Source organism: Heliconius melpomene, chromosome 11, assembly GCF_056956725.1.
Source record: "Heliconius melpomene rosina isolate 202511_hmr_F chromosome 11, ASM5695672v1, whole genome shotgun sequence".
In the NCBI taxonomy this organism is placed as follows: domain Eukaryota; kingdom Metazoa; phylum Arthropoda; class Insecta; order Lepidoptera; family Nymphalidae; genus Heliconius; species Heliconius melpomene.
Window position 1 is genome coordinate 3,627,949 of NC_140399.1, and position 14,291 is coordinate 3,642,239.

Here is a 14,291-nt window from a genome sequence, read left to right on the forward strand (position 1 = left end):
ATTATTTAATTACGAATGAATTATTTAATATTTTCATTGTTATCGCTCGGCTCATAAGACAAAACTCGTCGTTGATCTCCTCCACTCGACAAGTAATGCCTCGAGATTTCGGTAGAAAGTGGAGAATGTATTGTCTTAAACCTAGGTTCCCTCTGCCTACCTTGCTGCATGTAGGATACAGCGTGAAGGGTAACAACGAAAGAGAATATAGATGTAAATATTAATAATATTCTTCTGTAGATTACCATTTTTTTATTTTAATAATATATATTTTTTAGTTTTAGATAATTCTATCGAAAAGCGACGACGCTAAAATACATATCATATTAATGAAACGGTCGACCGCCGGTTATTGATGAATGTAATAAATTTTGTACGTAGACTAGATTGATTTGTCGCTACGCTTTTCTACAAAATTTAAGCCTATATTTGTATTGATTGAACAAAATTAAAAAAGTTTCGATAGCTCTTGCAGGAAAATTTATTATATTTCTAATAACTTATGAATAGATTTAGCTGAAACAATACACTTTACAATAATATGTCTAATACATCTACAACTTATATAAAAAAATAAAATTTGGCTATAATTAAAAAAAATAAGTTTCAACGGGCGAAGCCGCGCTAGTATTTCTTTTATGTTGATACGACGGCCTTTATGAAAAGCAACTAATAACAATTATTATATAATAATTAGAGTATTAATAAATCGATTTATCTTATCATTTATAATCGAGGCGCGTCAACAGACCGCCCACATAAACACAACACTATTACTGTTTCGTGTTGCACTGTTATCTGTACTGTGAGGCACCTCACTATTTATTGCTAAACTGTCGGCGTGTTCTAGAATGCGGGCGTTTAGCTACGGAAATAAATGTGGTAGGGTATAACGTTCTAAAATTTTAACTATAAGCCCATTTCAGAAATTGCTTTTTATTTCTTCTCCTACGAGTAGAGTTGCTGGGAGTTTTCCTTCCATTATGGTTATTACTTATTAGTAAAATAATACTGAGAAAGATACTTGCAATATTTATTATAAGATACAGGGAGATTTATTATAAGATATTTATTATAAGATACAGAGAGATACAGGGAAAATCTGGATTTTTAATCTTAATGTTCTTACGGTAGTTGCGCATTAGAGTGCTTCTTATGATAATATTTACTAAGAATACTCCTTTATTATTTACCTTACCGAAAATTAAAAAAAGAATTTAATGTTATATTTTCACGTATAATAACCACTTAAAATGGTTATAACCAATTTAAAAGTAATCAGTAGGCGTTATTAACATCACATATATTAACATCTGCCATATGTATAACATATTGTATATATCTTTTAGACCCAAAATTATCCACCTTTTAGACATAAATTCGTCATTTTAGAAACAATTAAGAACATAACTCCATATAAAGGAGTGGCTGACTAATTCGTGTTCTGGTCTGAACATGGAGAGACCTGAAATTGAGGACCGAACTCATAAATATCAATGTAACAATGCGAGTAATCGTATTGTTGCATTTGATTCACAATGCGCCTTTATATTCAAGTTCAGTCAAGGGCATTAGAGTGTGCGCTCTGAAATACAACATGCTTTGGGGGGGTTTTAAAATTTTAAACGATTCGATGACGTACCTACAATGTCTGTGGAAGTGATTCGTTTCTTGTGGAAGAGCTTTTAATAATACGTTTTTTGTGTATTTTTTTATTTATTTGCGTCATAACGGTGCAGCTTTGGGTTCCGTAACTCAACACGCAATACCTCCAGAATTCGTTGGAAAATAGGGAGTGGAAGTGTTTTACCACTAGGTTCCCACGTCCCCTCTGCCTACCCTGCTATGTGCGGAGTACATCAAAAAAGATGTGGTAACGGAGTTTGGATTGTGGTAGTTGTGAATTCAAATTTTAGTTAAAGAAGCACAATTAAATATCTATATACAGGGTGTCCCAGGAGTGAACGATAAAACGAAACCAGCCCTAAGTCGGATAAGCGTTGCCTGGGCTAAGTGGCGGGAGGTCACTGGTGTGGTCTGTGATCGCAGGATACCGTCGTAACTCTTATCCGGCCATGGAGATCGTGATCGATGCCTCCAGACTCGTGCATGACGGATCCAAGGTACCTGAACTTTTCCAACTTAGGGGATGGCCCAGGACTTTTAAGGACAGTGCTCGAGTCCGGGCTCTCGCAGGCCATATACTCGGTCTTTGACACATTGCCAATATGCATTTCATTCATGGAGAATGGTTATGTAATGCAAATGCTGCAGCTAGAATGTATCGGAAAAGATACCAAAAAGCTGAACGTCATCCCGATTATCGTGTATTTCGATTTTTCTCTCTTCAACAAAGAAGTAATCCAGCAAGTGTCGTACCATTTCGGAATCCAGATCAAATGCGCCAACTTTTAAAGTTACTTGCAAAAAGAGTGTAGTACATTTTTTTTATAGTACAGTCGGTTAAAGTTGGGTGTAGTAAATATTTTGAATTTAATGTTTGGCAAAAACACCACATTTTATTGAAAACTGATGCAGGTATGTTTCAATCTTAAACTGTAATTCACAGAAGGGTTACTCATGATTACATTACAGAAAAAATAATGAAGAAAGAGTAATATTTGTAGTCCTGGGACTTGGAAAACCATCACAGGGTGTCGGTTTTTCCGATATTTTTTAAAATCAAAATAATATGAAAAATACATGACAAAGATTTTTTTTTATATTTTTCTCATAACTGTCACGACTTGGTCTATCACCTGGTTTCGTTTTATCGTTCACTCCTGGGACACCCTGTATATAAAAGGACTTGTCCTCACTGACTGAGGTAAGACGCACGCACAGCCGTAACCGCTGGTGATAGAAACGTGAAATTTGGACAGATGTTTACTTTCGTAATCTGGGTATCCACTAAGAAGGGATTTTGAAATTTTAACCCTAAAGGGGTGAAATAGGGGTTGAAAGTTTGTATGGAAAAAAAATTAAATCTGCACCGATTTTTATAAAATTGTAAATTCAGACTCTTAAAAATATTTAATTAAACACATGTTTCACGGTTTATTAGTATTCACCCCTAAATACGCAAGCGAAGCTGCGCGCGTCCGCTAGTTTATTATATAAAAAAAAATTATGTTGCTTTTTATAGCGACATAAATAAAAAAATAAAAATAGGACTTCTATTTTCACATTCATACGTCTACCTCTTAAAAGATAAGTATTATATTTTATTTTTATATATAAAAATTGTGTAATTAATATTTGTTTTAAAAAAGATGCGCACCATAAAGTTGGTAGAAGGCGTAATGTACTGGAAATAAAAAATATTATTTCTTATTCTGCATGTAGCTATCTAATATTCATGAAACAAACACTTAAGGCAACCATGTAAGTAATAAGCTGAGTAGTTTCTTTTTAAAATGATTGCCTTTGTTAATAAATGAAAAGTAAAACTCATTACTTAAAGAGATTTCGCTAAAAAGTAATATTTTATTCTAGATATTTCTATTTATATCTTACAGTACATCGAACAGTGACTTGGTTATTATAATGCTCACGGGATTTATGACCTCTTTTCTTAAATTAATAATAAATTTAAGCTTAGCATTTGTAATATATTTTTTTATATTATTTGTTTAGTAAATTAATTAGAAAAAATAAGTTGAATTATATGTAGTTAGTGTAGTTCGTTAATAAATTGATACTGCCTTTGTTTATTTTTTTTGTTTTTTAATTCACACTGTATCTCGCAAAGCCGGGTAGTAGACCTAGTGACCTGGTAACCTAGTGTATAGACACTACTATTAAGCCACTTCCGTTGTCCGCTTTCCGCCAAATTCTGGAAGCATTGCGTGTGTACTCAACGACGCGCTTTGCCTCGTTACTAGAGTGAAAAAATCAAAATATTAACTTCAGTTCCTCGAGTGCGAATTGAACCCACAACCTGTCGCAATTACAGTTAACAGTTCATCAGGGATCATTTATAATAACAAAAAAAAAATTTTGTAAGTTTTATTATCTTATAGTGCCAATCTTATAATTAATATCATACTTATCACCTTACAAAATCTTTAGAATTTCTATTTTTCTGCTATAACTCTTGCACACCGATTGCATTCCATTGTGCAAGCGGCCTCGCGCCCACGCTTCGCTACACCGCCCGCCTCCGTCTTACCTTGCTTTGCCGATCTTTGATGGCATGCTAGTTTAGGGATATCGTAGGCAGTAAATTCATATTATTATAATATATTAGTGGTGGATACATTATTATTTATGGTCCTTTCACAATTTTAGGGTTCCGTACATCAGAAGGAAAAAAATGGAACCCTTGTAGCATCACTTTGTTGTCCGTCTGTTAAGAGCATTTATCTCGAGTTCGAGTGGATGAATCAATCTGAAATTAATATCAAATATTCAGGAAAAAAATGAATTTTCTAAGTCAACAAAAACAAAAGATACGAGAGTCTATGCATCGTTATCGATGCATTATGCTTGAAATTCGCCCCTTAATCAAAACCTAAAGGTTTCTTCCCCTGGACTAGAATTATGAAGAAGCGAGAACACATGAAGGAGTACCCACAAATAAAGGGAAAAATCTAAAAAGTGAAAATTTATAGAGATTTCATAGTAATAATTATTACAAATTTATAATTATAGTTAATTTAGACAAAATCAGTGCTTGGACGTATGCAAACTTAAGTTTATCAATTTATATAAATTGTACTTCTTATTGACATGAAAACCTGAAATAAGTACGAAACCCTCGGTAAGCTAGTCCGACTCGCATTTGGCCAGTTTATTTTTGATCAGAAAAAGTCAAAGTAACGATAGTAGATAGTCACACTTTGCCTAAATAAAATAGAAAAATATATGTAGATATCTTTATGATAGTCCGACTCGCATTTGACCAGTTCATTTTTGATCAGAAAAAGTAAAAGTAACGATAGTTGATAGCCAGAATTCAACGCCCCACTTCGCCTAAATAAAATAGAAAAGTATATGTAGATATTTCCTTATAACAGGAATTTCGAATTAGAACCAACAGTCATTGCTATATCAGAGTTAGCTTATATCAGATTTTACAATAATAGTTGCCGTTGAGGTATATTTAACATTTAGTTGGCATTAACGTGATGATTGTAGACTGAATCCGATTATAATGTTAACCTGATATTTGAAAACTGATATTTAGCTAATGTATGTACCTAAATTGTTGCATTAAATAGCTGCATTCCACATACAGCGGGTTAGGCGAGAAATTATAGGGTTAAAACATCCATTCCACATTCTCCACACTATTTTCGGTATATTACGTGTTGTATGGCGGAACTTAACGCTGTGTTTTGTATTGTTACCACAGTGAAAAAGTCATAATAATTGATTCCCTTTAGAGGAAATCGAACCATCCCTTCATCACACTATTGTATAATGAAAATAATCTTTCCTTTTCAATAGAAAAGTCAATAAGTTAAAATACTTAAGTAAAACTTATGCTCCTGGGTTTCAAAGTATAAAAGAAAAAGCATACCTCGTTAATAGAACTCAGTGAATGAAAATATTTTCTTACTAATGACATAAAAAGTATAACGGCTTTAATTAAGTAATGTATAGAGAATGGTGGAAACTGAAAACAAAAGAAATGTGTCTGGATTTCCCCTACCCATTTGGGAAATAGGGTTTATTCGTAGAAAATATGAAGTAGAGTTTAAAATATACCGACATCGCTTTTTCAAATCCATAGTTATAGTATAAATAATTTGCAGTACCTATACGTAACAGTAGTTTTTCTGAAGTAGGGGACAATTGCGGTGGTTCTATTCTTTCTACAATGCTAATATCCTTTCTGTATGTATACATATATTATAAAAAACATATAAATAATATAAGCTAAATAACAGTTCTACTTAAGGAAATATAAGCCAAAATATATAATATATAGGTATAAACAAGAATCCCCGATTCCCCCTGATTGTACATGCTCAAGTACGTCAATGCGTGCGTGGCTGTCCATCTATGATTCAAATACAAAACATCAAAATCAGCTTCACGCAGAGGGAACCTAGTGTTAAGACACTCCGTTCCCCACTTTCTGCCGAATTCTGGCGGCATTGCGTGTTGAGTGGCAGAACTCTGCGCAAAGCATATAACAAGTAAATAATAATACTTGACGTTAAAACTGTGTCATAGAAACATTTTGACATTCCAGTGTAACGTTTCACTTGGTTATTATGGATCTATCGTAGGCTTAAAGTGCCTCTAGTCGCTACAAGTGGGTAAGCGAATGGTTCTTATGGCCGATTTAAAAAGGAAATTTCGCGTTTTAAAATACTATAAAATATATAACGTCGAACATATTATTTTTATTCTTATAATTTTACTGCACATTAATTAAGGCCTGCCGTGGCACAGGGGCTCAACAGACGACTGGTTGTGAGTTCAATTCCCAATCGAGGAAATGAAATATTTAACTACGACTATAATTGAGGTTTGTGAGTTAAAAACCCATTCGGTCAGTCAGCCAATAACTCATACAAGCTAGTTACAAAACAGAGGAGGCGAAATAAATGAGCAAATCGTATTAAATATATAACATACTATATAAATGTTGACATATATAATACTATGTCAACACACGCCACTAAGTTGCTTATGTTGGCTATCAACGTTTAATAACGTCCAAGACTTTTCCTCATTCTAAGTAAATATACTCTTAGAATGTACATAAATATATGTAAATGTTTATGTCATCATATTATTATGATTAAAGTACTTAATATTAAAATTAGTGATGGACTTAACACGCAATGCCTCAAGAATTTGACGGGAAGTGGATATGAAGTTTTCGGAGAGATGATATGGGAGCCCAGTGGGAACAATAGGTTCTTATGTTCTCTCTGCCTACTCTCCTATCAGCGTAAAGCTTAAAAAACCCACCAACCCTAACCCCCAAAATTGATATGTAATTTCATAAATAGTGATATATTGTGCAACAGTTGCCTCTGTAAGGCTACTGCGATGTAGGTATACTATCTAAAAGTCATAAATATTCTAGTAGATTTGAACGAGATTGGACGAAAAAGTTGAAAATAAATTTAAAAAGGGATTTATATTTTACCTTGTATCTAGTTTAGAAACCTACAACCTTGTAGGGGCTTAAGAGAGATCGATTTTCACAATAACCTAACGTGCTATTGTAATTTGAGTGGGCGGTAAATTACTCTTATTAAATTCAATTTATTTATACTTATACTGTTAATAATCAGCTTCACGCTGTATCCCGCACACAGCAGGGTAGGCAGAGGGAACTTAGTGTTGAGACACTCTGTTCCCCACTTTCTGCCAATTTCTGGAGGCTTTGAGTGTTGAGTGGCAGTCTCTTCAAACTCAACGCTGCACTTTGCCTCGATTAAGTACACATTTCGCGACACCAGAGCGAAGAAATAGAAGAATAGAAGAATATTTATTTACGTTTAAAAAAATATTTGAATTCCTCGAGTGGGGATCGAACCCACAACCGTCGCGTTACAGTCACACCCTTGTGCCGCTGCGCCATGAGGACCTCTTATTTATACTTTTACTGTTAATATTTATTTTAAAATAAATTATACTATATTTTTTAAGCAGTACATAAAATATATTTCTTTTATGATTTTAACTAGCGATCCAAGCATGGTTTCACCCGCTTAAACTAATTATATTAAAGGCAAATAATACAAAAATATAAAATTAACATGTGCCTGTGTTATACTGATTTATAAAATATATTACTATAAAGTTTTATCTACATCGTAAAAGTAAAATTAAGTTATTTTTAGACAAAATAAAAACCTATTATAAACAATGAAATCAAAATGAAAAGTTAAGGTATTTAACTCAATGGAATTAATATTCTGTGCCATAAAGTATTTCAATTTAATTTAATAATATATGAAAGCGGTGTACGGTGTACTCGAGATAAAAACGAATGTATGAATTTTTTATTATTTGTTATTTTAGACGGCTCTTTATTTTTTTGTCACCTTCACGCTGTACCGAGCGCACAGGAGAGCAGGCAGAGAGAACCTTGTGTTAAGACACTCCGTTTACCACCAGAGCGAAGAAATGGAAATATTTAATATTTTCATAAAGTAGGGATCGAACCCATAATCTTTCGAATTTACAGCTTGTGCCCCTGTACCACGATTTTCTCCAAATGGCTGCTTTAAATTCATGGATATAAAAAAGGTCTTTTACAGGGTATGTAGTAAAACGTATCGTCATTCACTACGAAGAACGAGATTGAAATATTGAATTGATAGAGCATTGGCTGTATTTCAATCAATTAGATCGAACTCTTACTTAAGTTCCTAATAATTACAATATTATTAAAATATAATTAATATATTTAAGCAATGATTTCACATAATATGCTTGTCAATTATTCTTTATTAAGTTGGTCTCTTTATATATACTTGTTATTTCAAATATGTTTCTATTTTTTTTTCTAAGTACTTCACTAAGTCATTCTATTAAAAATATTATATCTACAACAAGAATCAATATATTCTTATTCTATAATATAAATCATACCTACATACGACGCCATAAAGTAATAAACTATGCCCCTATAAAGCTGGGTAATGCATGGTGATCTACTTACGGGAACTGAAAGGACTGGAATAAAGGAAGTAAAGAGGCTAGAGTGTAAGCTGAGCGGTGCAGTCCTTGCTCGCTTCTGATATAATATGAAAAAATAATGTTATACTAAAATTAACTATTTTTTTGACACTACTATTTAGAGATATTTTATTTATTTAATAGCCGAACAGAATGTCAGTAAAAAATTTATTATTTTTACATATATTAAAAGTAATTTCATTAAATTTATCTCTTCCACTGGTATTTAAAATCGAATCCATCACACAATCCATTGTATATCCAAATCTCATATTACCATGACATTCATAGTTATATGTTTTGTTATTGTTGTGTTTTTCTTCTGATATCAAAAATTAAACTGTGTTTACCTTAATTAGCAAACGCTATCTGTTTTAATTGCGAAAAGCGATACTTTGAAAACCATTTCAAAATAACAGCGAAAATCCCAAATTTTTACTTTTATTTTAAATTTGAAAACATATTTGATATTTCCAAATACAATATAAAAGCCAGGAATACAAGCGTGGTCGAAACTGTTAGCGTAATGAAGATTTATATCGTCATAGTCGCTCTAGTGACGAACAACATAAACCAGTAATAGGGTAATCGAACTAAATGGGGGAACTATTGTTGCTGTGGACTTATTTATTAATGCAATTAGATACTTATTACGCTATTTGTAATCGAATTTATAGTAGCAAGCTTAGAAATCTATAGATATTATGAATTTGTTATAGATATTTATGGCTGAACTATACGAAATAATTCGGTATATAAATGATATTTCAACATTCCTAGTAGTTTCATAAAATGTCGTCAGCAGCGGAACGCGGACTGTAAACGTAACACGTAGGGTGACTAGAAAATTGTCGGTGCTTAACAAAGGGAATGGAGTGTCTTAACACTATCCAACATCTTTTATTAAAAATAATAATTGATAATTGGTATTCTCTAAATTGGACTTTATATTTTTTTGTCTTTATGATTCTTTCGTGGGTTTTTTTTAATATTCTTTATATAATAAATTTAAATAAGAAGTAGAGTGAAGTGATCTCTAGGTTCGCTTTGTCTAGTCTACACGAACAATTCATGAATAGCATTATAATTAATTCAAGTAATCCAAACAATAATCAAGTTAGATACCATTTCAAAACTTCAAATTGAATTGTATTTAATAACAAAGGAACGCCTATCCGTTAATAATTTACTCTCGTTTTTATCTAAGAGTCAAATGAATATGTACATGCATTCCATACATATGCATCTCATAAAGGGCGCCGACTCAAAACACTTTGTTGATATACAACGTGCATAGAAGGCAGAGATAAAACTTTGACGTCATCTGTATTTTAAGCTTAATTTGCATTTTAGTGCACTGATTCCTAAATCTAAGGTCGTGACTTCAAATACAGAAGGAAGAAGCATTATTTTAAAGTCTCTATCTCCGTTGTTTTAAAGTCTCTATCTAATATGAGGTCTAATAGGAGTGGCAGTTGTGCGAGTTGTTCCAATTATATGAAAAATACATAAATAATTGTATAAAAGTATTTTTTTTAAATTGAATTTGACATTTTGCAGACCAATTGTATTAAGTTTACTAATACATTGCAGGTGTTAGTTTTACGTGTCTACCTTTTTATGTCTTGAGGCGAAACCTGCCTATTATATATAAGTAACTAAGTATTAAAATCATCTTATTATTAACTATTATAAATAGTAAGTAAAACTCCATGTCTTACTTATTTTAATACATATATGAATTTCAATTTTCAAAATATCATATTTGGATGGACCAATAAAAAAAAAATTTATATGCATACAACTTTAGGCGCAGTATTCGCTGCAGCGCCGTAGTTTCATTGATTTTTTATACAGTCCAAGACAAGTGGAATTGATTATAGTAATAAGCAAACAAGCTATAGATACGGCTGTTGCTATCATATCATTGTCCTAAGTTCGATGCCCATTATGTTTCCCACAAATGGGATCGGATTTTGTGCTAGTAATTGAAAGCCTTCTTTTGGCCAAAAGTGAAGTGTTTTGACACTGTTTAAAACTCCATAATTGTGACAGATTTTATATATATAATATTAGAAAGTAGGACTTTTCCGTTTTATAGTTACTAAGTGACTGACGGTAAACGCACAACCGACATAGAGTCAGTGTAGAGATCTGAAATGTGGCATATGTTCGATATCCATATTCAAGAGTTTTCTTAAATTTTAAGAGTGTAGAAAGAACCTCTCTCGAATATTATAAGAAAGTCTCTCAATTTATTTTAAGTATATTTTTATGGAGATATAAATAATTTAATATATATAATTTTTTTTTTAAGTAATAAGCTTATCTTATATTTCACACTTTGCAATACAATCTCGATTTTATACAAAGAGTATTTCATCGAGATAATAAATTTGTATAATTTACTTATACCTATTTGTTATGTTGGGTGACCTAAACTTTGTCGGTTTAAGAATTAATTCAGTCGTTTCCCAACTGCCATACAATAGGGTCTGTTTCAGTTTAAAATGAGATTTAAATTAATGTAAAATTACGAATCATCATTAATCAACAGACAATAGTCGAATAAAAACTAAGGACGTCAGCGAAGCGAGAGATACTCCTTCCGTTGCCGTTGTTCTAAACAACTAGTTTTTACTCAATTTTATAAAATGGAAATGAGAAAAAAGAAGAAATCTTCTATATGTGCGCATATTTTTTTTAATATCTACAAATACTGAAGATAACTCGAGGCCTGTCTCGGCGCAGGAGTTCAAGCGTGCGTCTGTTAGCGCGACAGGTTGTTGGTTCGATTGGCACTCGAGGCAATGAAATATTTAATATTTTCATCTGGTAACGAGGAAAAGCACGGCGTTAAGTTCCGCTGTTTAACAAGCAATGATTCCAAAATTTGGGATAAAGTGGGGGACGGAAGTGTTTTAATGAAAACGTAATGCCCTGACGCAAGGTTCTACGAGTCCTTCTGCTTACTCTGCTAAAATGTGACGTTTCTGAGAAGACGTAACGGAATTTATCGTTAAATAAGTTAATTACATCTAAATGAGACTCACTAGAATTTCTTTGTATCTTAAAATGAATGATATATATAGTTCGACATAAATAGAGTGACTAATTAATACCAAAAATAAATATAACAATGCAGTATACATGCTACTAAGGCCCTCTGTTTTTTGTTTTTCACATATTTGTTTTTCTTTGTTTTCAATAAACCATTCAAAAATATATACAAATATCTAAATACTAATTTATGCATATTACTAAACTGAGGATAATAAAGGAAAATTGTCGCCATTCAACAACTGTTATTGTAAATGTGAATTCACTTTCCTTATTATTAAACTGATGATTATAAAATTTATTACTTAATAATGTCACTTCAAAAATTCAATGTCATCGAGTGGGCGAGGTAGTGTTGCGTCTGCGCAAGCCTTGTTCTTATGTATTTAATACCTACGTTGAATGTATCGAAAAATAATTACTAAAGAATTATTTTTTACAATTTGTACACAATATTTTAAATATGAATTAGTCATATATTCTTATATATATTTATATTATGTAAGAAGACGTGAATAATCGTGATTCGTGACAATTTCAGACAGTGTACTCTATGTGAGTTATTTCTAGGATATACGATGATGATTGGCATTTCATACTTACGTCATAAAGCCGAATAAGCTTTGTGTTTATTTTTTATTTTAACATAAAATGGTGAACGGAAGTGTCTTAACACTAGGTTCCCAGGTTCCCTTAGCCTACCCTGCTATGTGCAGGATGCAGCGTAAAGTTAAAAACAATGGCATTTTTTTGTAGGGAAATATGCAACTGCCAGTATTTATTATTTACATACTCACTATATAATTAAAACAACTGGAGTATTATTGAAAGTAAAAACTTAAAGCTGATTTACCGTCTATGAAATACGGTAAACATCAACATTAATATATTTTCCTTTATGTAACAAAGAGCAATGTCACGGCGTATTGTATTTAACGTGTAAGAAATGATTAATTGTGATTTTTTTTTCTTATATAATTTAATATTGATTTATATATTTTATATAAAATACAGTACTTATTTTTACTTTCTTAAGCGTGATATAACACTTTAAAAATGGTAAAACATTTAATTTACTGTTTTCAGAGATAGTATCCAAAAAGTTAAGACTCCCGCAAAATTGATTCATAAAAAAAATCAAAAAGATGTAATAATAATAATAATAATAATATTCTTTATTGTACACCCAAAAATATAACACAAGAAAAGGAAACAAGATCAGAAAGAAATGTACAAGAGGCGGCCTTATCGCTAAAACAGCGATCTCTTCCAGGCAACCTTAAGGCATAGGACGTTAAGCGTAGGAAAGGGTTGGGGGTGTGAATAATAAATTTAATAAAATACATAAAAATAATAAAATATATATATATATATATTCATATATAAACATATCCATACATATATACATAAATACATACATATACATACATACAAACATACATACATACATACATTCATAGTACACATATATAGCTTACAGTATAAACAAAATGTAAATAAATAAAAGATAAGAAGCTCAGAAAGTAAGAAAATATTGTTTTAATAAACGTTTAAAAATAGGTAATGATTTTGCCCGTCTAATATTCAAAGGTAAATCATTCCAGAGTCGGGAAGATGTAATTGTAAAAGAATTGCTAAGGAAGGAAGAAGAATGTGAAGGAATTTTCAGTGTTAAGTTATGATTTGAGCGCAAGTGTCGTGAGTGGGATCGCCCCAAAAATTCAAAACGCTCTTTTAGATAAGGTGGGGTCAATGGATCAAACAGTACACAGTAAAGAAGATGTAGAATACGAGTATTCCTGCGAAGTCGGATTGGGAGCCACTTGAGCTTAGTTCGAAACTCTGAGACGTGGTCATACTTTTTTAATCCAAAGATGAACCGAATCGCAAGATTTTGTAGCCGCTCAAGCTTATTAAGTTGCTCTTCTTTTAAGTCAAGGTAACATGAGTCAGCGTAATCAAGAATTGGTATAAGGAGAGACTGTGCTAACGCAATTTTTGTTGGTATAGGCAGAAAATTACGCAATCTTAAAAGATAACCAGTCGAAGCAAACATCTTCCTGCTCACCTCACTAATCTGTATTTCTTTTTTTTTACAACATTAATAATAAAACTGTACTACAGTAAAGATTTAATTTATATAATAATCCGTATAGTAGTTAGTTATACGCAAGAAAGTATAACGTAGAACGTACCGTTGCGCCTGCGCATGTCAACGTGATGTAATTCGTGTTCGCGCAAGGTCGTCTCGCTGCGGAACGACCGGTTTTCTGATGGACAGCCGATGTGAAAAGTTGTATTTTTAAACATCCATTTTATTGTGGACATCATTTAGAAGGTTCATTTTGTTTTTAATGTGTATTTTTCATATAAAAGTAATTATATAATTTAAAAAGAAAGAAGATAAGAAGTATAATAATTACGATTTTAGAAAAAAAAACACTATATCTATGGCTTATAATATGTTAAATAATATATAAGATTAATTTGTGATAACTTACTTAGTGTAACTACTAGTGTACCATTATTTAAGTAAATTATTTTTTTAAGAATTTTGTAATCAACTGTACTTCCACAAT

General features: G+C 31.9%; 1 protein-coding gene across 1 annotated transcript in view; it reads left to right on the forward strand.

Moving 5' to 3' along the window:
- Nucleotides 1-14,291, forward strand: part of LOC146534404 (serine/threonine-protein phosphatase 2A regulatory subunit B'' subunit delta-like) — a 91,939-nt gene that overhangs the window by 12,647 nt on the left and 65,001 nt on the right. The gene's annotated exons all lie outside the window — the stretch shown is intronic.